This window comes from Medicago sativa, chromosome 6 (genome assembly GCF_051527215.1).
Source record: "Medicago sativa cultivar Bolivia chromosome 6, Bolivia_mono, whole genome shotgun sequence".
Classification (NCBI taxonomy): domain Eukaryota; kingdom Viridiplantae; phylum Streptophyta; class Magnoliopsida; order Fabales; family Fabaceae; genus Medicago; species Medicago sativa.
The window spans coordinates 7,832,919-7,840,639 of record NC_140754.1 but is presented as its reverse complement, the minus strand read 5'-3'; the positions used below and the strand labels follow the sequence as shown (position 1 = coordinate 7,840,639).

The 7,721-nt window shown below is 36.4% G+C and overlaps 1 pseudogene across 1 annotated transcript; it reads right to left on the bottom strand.

Moving 5' to 3' along the window:
* Nucleotides 1-230: 230 nt before the first annotated feature.
* Nucleotides 231-5,272, bottom strand: LOC146912498 (uncharacterized; annotated as a pseudogene). Its single transcript, XR_015016520.1, has 4 exons — nucleotides 4,430-5,272; nucleotides 1,912-4,304; nucleotides 1,544-1,726; nucleotides 231-1,002 (listed from the first exon to the last, which is right to left on the bottom strand). The product of XR_015016520.1 is annotated as an uncharacterized LOC146912498 (transcript).
* Nucleotides 5,273-7,721: the final 2,449 nt, after the last annotated feature.

The following is a 7,721-nucleotide window of genomic DNA, read 5'->3' as shown; positions in this document are numbered from 1 at the left end:
TTGCAAAAAAAAGGGTAAAAAATACGCAATTTTATTAGTTTTGAAGTTTTTGAACTTGGTTCTTTATAGTATTTTCTTTGCCTTTAGGAAAATAAGATTATATAGGAGTAAACTTCAATATAAAACCGTCTAATTATAAAACTTTGCACAATAGTTAAAGAAAGATAAACGCCAAATTACCAGCCCCAGCAAGAGAATAAACTAGAATTACGTATCACCAGACTAATATCTTTCATGAGAATCAATGTCTAAATTAAATAAAACTCCAAAATAAAGTGGTGATCAACTAGTGACTCCTTGTCAAAGAAAACAGTGAATCCTAAAGACAAGCTTGTATCTAATTCTAAATCCTGCTAAAATCTAAATGTTGGAAGGAGTTCCGTTTCTTCTAAGCAAACCAGATTTGACACTTCTTTCCACCTAACCTTGATCCACACACAGAGACACAAAATATATGAAATGAGTAACTTAGAGAACGCAATCTAAGTTTACCACAACAAGAAGCTATGATATGCTTGAAGTCTAAATTGGAATACAAACAAATTAGTCCATCAAGAATAAGCACTAATTCTAAACTCACTAACTATCATCATAACAAGAAACACATGAAATGCTGCCATTATGACTCTTATTTTCCAATCCCATGACACAAGAGAAAACAGACACTCCTACTAAGGCAGCAAAATAAGTTGCATAAGCATACTATAAGATCAATCATGTTGCAAATTGGCTTATTGGCATGCATTGAGAGTGTTTCTATTCATCTTGCACTTGTACTCTAGCCTTCTTTCGCAAGCATTCAAGCACATTGTCAAAGCTTCTTGTGAAAGAATCTAGTATCTCATGTTCAAGTTGTGATCCAACACCACTCCAATCAATCCCCAACTTCTCAATTGCATTGTAAATGCTTTGAGCCTCTGATACTTTTGCATCAAGGGTTCTTGAAAGAATTCCATGGTCCATGAATGCCTTAAGAGCAGGGTCTGGTGGTATGGTTGAAATCTGTAGATGCACCAATGAGTGAGAACCTCAACTTAATAAACCTTATATTGAATTAATAATTTACCACATTTTACATTTGCTTACCAAGATTACTTTGTACTTAGATTAGAGTTGTGCTATTTTGAGCCAAAATTGGGCAACAATTTGGATAGTTAATGTAGTTCAAAATTAGGCAACAATTATCGGTAGATGGTTAATAGATACAACAGGTTGCAACTCATTGTTAATCATCCACTGAACACAATTGATCATGATTTTGAATGTCATGAACCACTGTTTTTTTATATATATTTGAACACCTATCGTGATGAATGAATATCATGTATATTTAAATAGTTGCAAAACATGGTTAATGACGTTCAAAATCGTGTTTACTTATGTCCAACGAATGGTCAATAAGGTGAGACAACTTGCTATATTCAGTAATCTTCTGCTGACCATGATTAATTATTGTTGAACTTTGTCGTCAAATTTGTGTCAAAATATCGTTTACGATTAGATAGTCATTAGATAAGGTATATATTTGACTGATATGGCTTACCGTATCTGGTCCAATAAGAGAATCAACATAAAAGGTATCACGGTAAGCTGAATTTTTCACATTTGTTGATGCCCACATCGATCTATGTTTCTTGGCACCTCTCTTCTCCAAGCGCTCCCACCTTGGACCAGAAAACATTTTCTGGTAAAGCTGGTAAGCCAAGACTGCTTGAGCAACCGCAGCCTGAAACAACCATTACAACATTGTAAATCATATTTTAGAAGTTAAAATACAAACCGACTGATCTCCATCAAATGATTGACGTTTACGAACTGCAGTGATTACAACTTTTGAGTGACTGCAAGCAACTTGGATCCCGCGAAAAGGTAGACAACAAAAGTTAAGGGCAAAAGGAAAAATCTTCACACCTTTCCTGTGAGATCAAGAGCCTCAGCAGTACCAATCTGCTCAAGTTTCTTGTCAATTGTAACATCCACTCTACTGATTAGAAAGCTGCTGCACTTGAAACCTTTGAGAGATCAGTGTTACTAGAAGCTTCAAGACCATCCAAGTAAGCATTAATAACTGCTTCATATGTAGGGAGAGAGAATATGAGTTGTTCAAATACACAAACTATATAAGCATATTGATGTTGGAGTGAAAAATGATAATTTTTTTTTTTTAATATAAGAATGTTCATAAATAACAAACTTACAGTGACATTTACACTGATCCCTAGAGAAATGACTTCCTTTATTGAAGGAATGGATTCATGAGTTGCAGGAATTTTAATATAAACATTTGGACATCCAACCATTTTATGAAGACATTTTGCTGCCTCAATTGATCCTTTGGTATCATTTGCAAGCTTGGGGAAACTGCAATTGATACATACCCATCAATACCATCACTTTCATTGTAAATTGGCTCCAAGAGTTTGCAAGTATCATGTATGTCCTTCACAACCAATTCCCAGACCAACCCCCTGCTTAACCATAAATCAAATTAGTATCATTTTATATTAGATATAATTTCTCTAAAGTGAACAACTCATTTTAGAATATAAAGTGAACGATATCATAAGAAAGTGAGTTTCCCATTTTATTTGAGTATTGAGATCCCACAAACCTTTTCCTTTAAAAAAACTACACACTTTGTTACCTCTCGCAATTCTCAACTTTTTTCAATAGCAAATAGCAAATAAGAGAAAGTATTACCTTAATTGCTGATTGTAAGCATTTGATGATGATATTGCTTTTTCAAATTTCTGCAATATGTAAACATTGTGGTGGAAATTAGTGAAAGCCATTAATTCAAAAGGCAAAATCATATTTTTCTTTCAAAGAGTAATTGAAGGTGAAGAAAAAATGAGAAGAATACCGCAGGATTGGTAGTAACACCTCTGATTCCAGAAGCAATGAATGGAACCAAATTTGAAACTGGTCGACATAGATTATCATAGTAAGAACTCTGTCTTTGTTTCTCATAAAGATCGTGCAGAATAGTCCTTGTGAATGTCACGTTACTATTATTTCTCTCTCAATTTCCAATCCACAGCTTCAAGTGTTTGTGTGCAAAAATGAATAATAGTAACGCGACATTCACAAGGACTATTCTGCACGATCTTTATGAGAAACAAAGACAGAGTCCTTACTATGATAATCTATGTCGATCAGTTTCAGATTTAGTCTCATTCATTGCTTCTGGAATCAAAGGTGTTACTACCAATCCTGCGGTATTCTTCTCATTTTTTCCTCCACCTTCAATTACTCTCTTTGAAAGAAAAATATGATTTTGCCTTTTGAATTAATGGCTTTCACTAATTTCCACCACAATGTTTACATATTGCAGATATTTGAAAAAGCAATATCATCATCAAATGCTTACAATCAGTAATTAAGGTAATACTTTCTCTTATTTGCTATTTGCTATTGAAGAAAGTTGAGAATTGCGAGAGGTAACAAAGTGTGTAGTTTTTTTTGAAGGAAAAGGTTTGTGGGATCTCAATACTCAAATAAAAAGTGAAACTCACTTTCTCATGATATTGTTCACTTTACATTCTAAAATGAGTTGTTCACTTTAGAGAAATTATATCTAATATAAAATGATACTAATTTAATTTATGGTTAAGCAGGGGTTGGTAGAGGCAGGAAAAGACACAGAAAGTGCCTACTGGGAATTGGTTGTGAAGGACATACATGATACTTGCAAACTCTTGGAGCCAATTTACAATGAAAGTGATGGTATTGATGGGTATGTATCAATTGCAGTTTCCCCCAAGCTTGCAAATGATACCAAAGGAACAATTGAGGCAGCAAAATGTCTTCATAAAATGGTTGGATGTCCAAACGTTTATATTAAAATTACTGCAACTCATGAATCCATACCTTCAATAAAGGAAGTCATTTCTCTAGAGATCAGTGTAAATGTCACTGTAAGTTTGTTATTTATGAACATTCTTATATAAAAAAAAAAAAAAAAATTGATCATTTTTCACTCCAACATCAATATGCTTATATAGTTTGTGTATTTGAACAACTCATATTCTCTCTCCCTACATATGAAGCAGTTATTAATGCTTACTTGGATGGTCTTGAAGCTTCTAGTAACACTGATCTCTCAAAGGTTTCAAGTGCAGCAGCTTTCTAATCAGTAGAGTGGATGTTACAATTGACAAGACAAGAAACTTGAGCAGATTGGTACCGGTGAAACTCTTGATCTCACAGGAAAGGTGTGAAGATTTTTCCCTGTGCCCTTAACTTTTGCTGTCTACCTTTTCGCGGGATTCAGGTTGCTTGCAGTCACACAAAAGTTGTAATCACTGCAGTTCGTAAACGTCAGTCATTAGATGGAGATCAATCGGTTTGTATTTTAACTTCTAAAATATGATTTACAATGTTGTAATGGTTGTTTCAGGCTGCGGTTGCTCAAGCAGTCTTAGCTTACCAGCTTTACCAGAAAATGTTTTCGGGTCCAAGATGGGAGCGCCTGGAGAAGAGAGGTGCCAAAAATTCACAAAAAGCTGGTAAAATATTCCTCCCTTCACAAACAGTAAAATAAGTAACAGTTTTAAAAACATCTAGTACAAATTGAAGTAGGACAAACAGTAGGCCACGGAGAAGGAGGTAGAGATAGGTTACAAACAGAAGTAGGACAAATGGATAAAAAAGGTCATCTTTTACATTGACACCAATTATAAAACTAGTAAACTACCGTTCAAGAACATGAGAAAATTGTTAAAAAAAACATAATATAGTAGAAGAAAAGGGAGAAAATAGAAAATCAACAAAAAAATCTGGTTAAATTTCTGACGTGGCTGGGTTGACCTCCGGCGTGGTGGTTTCTGGTAAACATACATCAAGCAAGTTCTACTTCAATTGAAGCTTGTGGTGGCCGGAAAATGAAGAAATGACAGTCTAAAAAATGAAGTTTGTAGATCTAAGAAATAAAGATATCAATTTTATAGAGGACAGAAAGAAGATCAAAATGGTGGTTTTATTTTAGCATGGGGTGGTCGGAGTTGATGGAAAAAGAAGAGAGAAGGTAGAGAGAGCGGTGGTTTTATGGTGTTCTCGGTGGAGAGAAATAAAAAGAAAAAAAAAATAACAAGGAGGAAAAACAACGCATGCAGGGAGAAAAGTTTGACAAAAGGATAGGCATTGACACTATCAATGAAGCAACAAATATTTTTTTAAGGCTGGAGTATGAAATGAAAAAAATATTGGTAGTGTTGACACGTGAGAGACAGGGTGCAGAAACCACATGTCTCCATGAAGCAACAATTTTTATTTTATTTTTTTAAGGAATGAAGCAACAAATATTAAATAATATCCCTTTTATTTTATTTCTTTTCTTATCTCTTATGTCTTCTTTTTTTTTCAGGAATTTTTGTTACATTTATTTCTATATTTTTTTTAAATATAACTTTTTTAATAGATTTTGAGATATAATATTATAATTAATAAATCATTTTTTTAACATGATATTGTTCCAAAAAAATTTCTATCGATTAACAACGATTAATCTTCGTCGAAGAATTTTTTTTTTTGAACAAACAAAAATGGTGTATATAATAAAACAAAGTAGTTATCCCCGCACAAGGTGTGCAAAAACGGGTAACCACTCGAGTATTTACAAAGAGTCAGTGCTAGCCATAGCAAGGAACCGTCGAAATAAACAAACAGACAAAAATTACAGGTGGACGCCCATACAATGGAGCGGTTTCTTCCACCAGTCATGATAGCTATACATAAAAGTTGCATGTTTGGACTTTAACCATAAAAAAGAAGTCAACTTAACCTTTTCAATAAGGATAGAAGGTGTGGAAGCCGTATTATTAAACACACGGTCATTCCTCTCCTTCCAAAGAATCCATACCGTGGTAAACCAAACAATTCTGAAAAACATATGTGTAGATCTATGCAAACCAGGCATTTTAGTAAAATGTGTGAAATGTTGAATAATGTCACCATGTGAAACCGAGTAAATGCCCATCCAAAGCCAAACCTGAGACCAAAGTGATCCGAAAATGTCGCAGCCCAAAAACAAATGATTTGCTGTCTCTGGACTCCCACAACCAGACACACAAGCCGCATCTTCAGAAGAAATGACCCTCCGACGAACCAAATTGTCCTTAGTTGGAAGTCTGTTGCGAAGAAGGCGCCACACAAACACCGACACCTTAGAAGGAATCTGCTGATGCCAAATGTCGACAACCTGGTGCCTAACCCCCGTATCAGCTGCGGTAGTAAGGAAGCGGTAAGCCCCCCGAACCGAGTATCCGTGCGTAGGGTCTAACAACCACATCCAAGTGTCATCTACATTTTCCTGCAAAACAAAGTTATGAAGTAGCAACAGACACTCCCTCACACTCTCCTCCTCCCAAGCAAACAAACGTCGACGCCACAAACTCTCCCCCCATCATCCGTCCCTAAAACCCTCCACATCTTCTCCACCGAGCACTCCTTATCCACAGACAAGTCGAAAAGGCGGGGAAATTTAATTTTGAAAGGAATTTCCCCGACCCAAGTGTCATGCCAGAAATAAGTACCCCTCCCATCTCCCACTACCCTCCGAATGTTACTATCAAACCACCTACCAACTCCCTCACCAACCCCTTCCCGGATCCTACATAAAGACCGCCCCCAAGCTGAACTTTGACTGTCCCCCTCTTTCAACCGGCCCCCCTCCTCACCATACCGAGCTTTTAAAACACGGTACCACAGTCCCTCCTTATCAACCATCATCCTCCAACACCATTTACCCATTAGAGACAAATTAAAAGCATCCAGCCTCTTAACCCATAACCCTCCTTCCTCCTTTGGAGTACAAATGGACTCCCAATTTATCCAAGCAATTTTCCTAAAATCCTCACCTCCCCCCCAAAAAAAAAATTTTAAAAACAGATTCAATAGAAGAAATTATACCTGCAGGGGCTTTGAAAAAGGAAAGAAAGTAAACTGGCAGTGAGGACAGGACAGATTTAAGAAGGACCAAACGACCACTGAAAGATAGAAACTTATGGTTCCACGACGACAAGCGCGAGACAATGCGATCAACAACAGGTTTCCAAAAAGAGATTTTTCTAGAATCACCTCCGATAGGCAGCCCCAAGTAAACAAATGGAATGGTACCTTTGCGACAATTCATCATCATACCGGCCTCTGACAACCAGGAAGCAGAAATGTTAACACCTGTCAGCATACTTTTGTTGAAATTCACTTTAAGACCCGAAAGCTCCCCAAATAAAAGCAATACCGACCTCATTATACGGACATTCAACCAACTCTTCTCACCAATGATTAACGTATCATCTGCGAACTGTAAATGCGTCAACCGAACCTCAGCATTTGCACCAATACCGTACCCATTAAAGAGATGTGCCCTTTCGGCAGAAGTCATTAACACATTAAGACCCTCAGCAGCTAACAAAAATAAAAAAGGCGATAAGGGATCACCCTGACGAAGACCCCGCTCTAACGGAAACTCATCAGTCGGACTACCGTTCACTAAAACAGACTCCTTTGCCGTGCCAACACATTCAAAGATCCATTTCCTCCACAACCTCGGAAAATTCATATTTGCCATTACCGAGTCCAGATAAGCTAAATCAATAGAATCATAAGCTTTTTCGAAGTCAACTTTAAACAAAAGTAATTCTTTTTTCAACCGAGTGGCTTCATCGACTGCTTCATTAGCAATTAAAATACCATCCAATATTTGTTTCCCTTTAACGAAA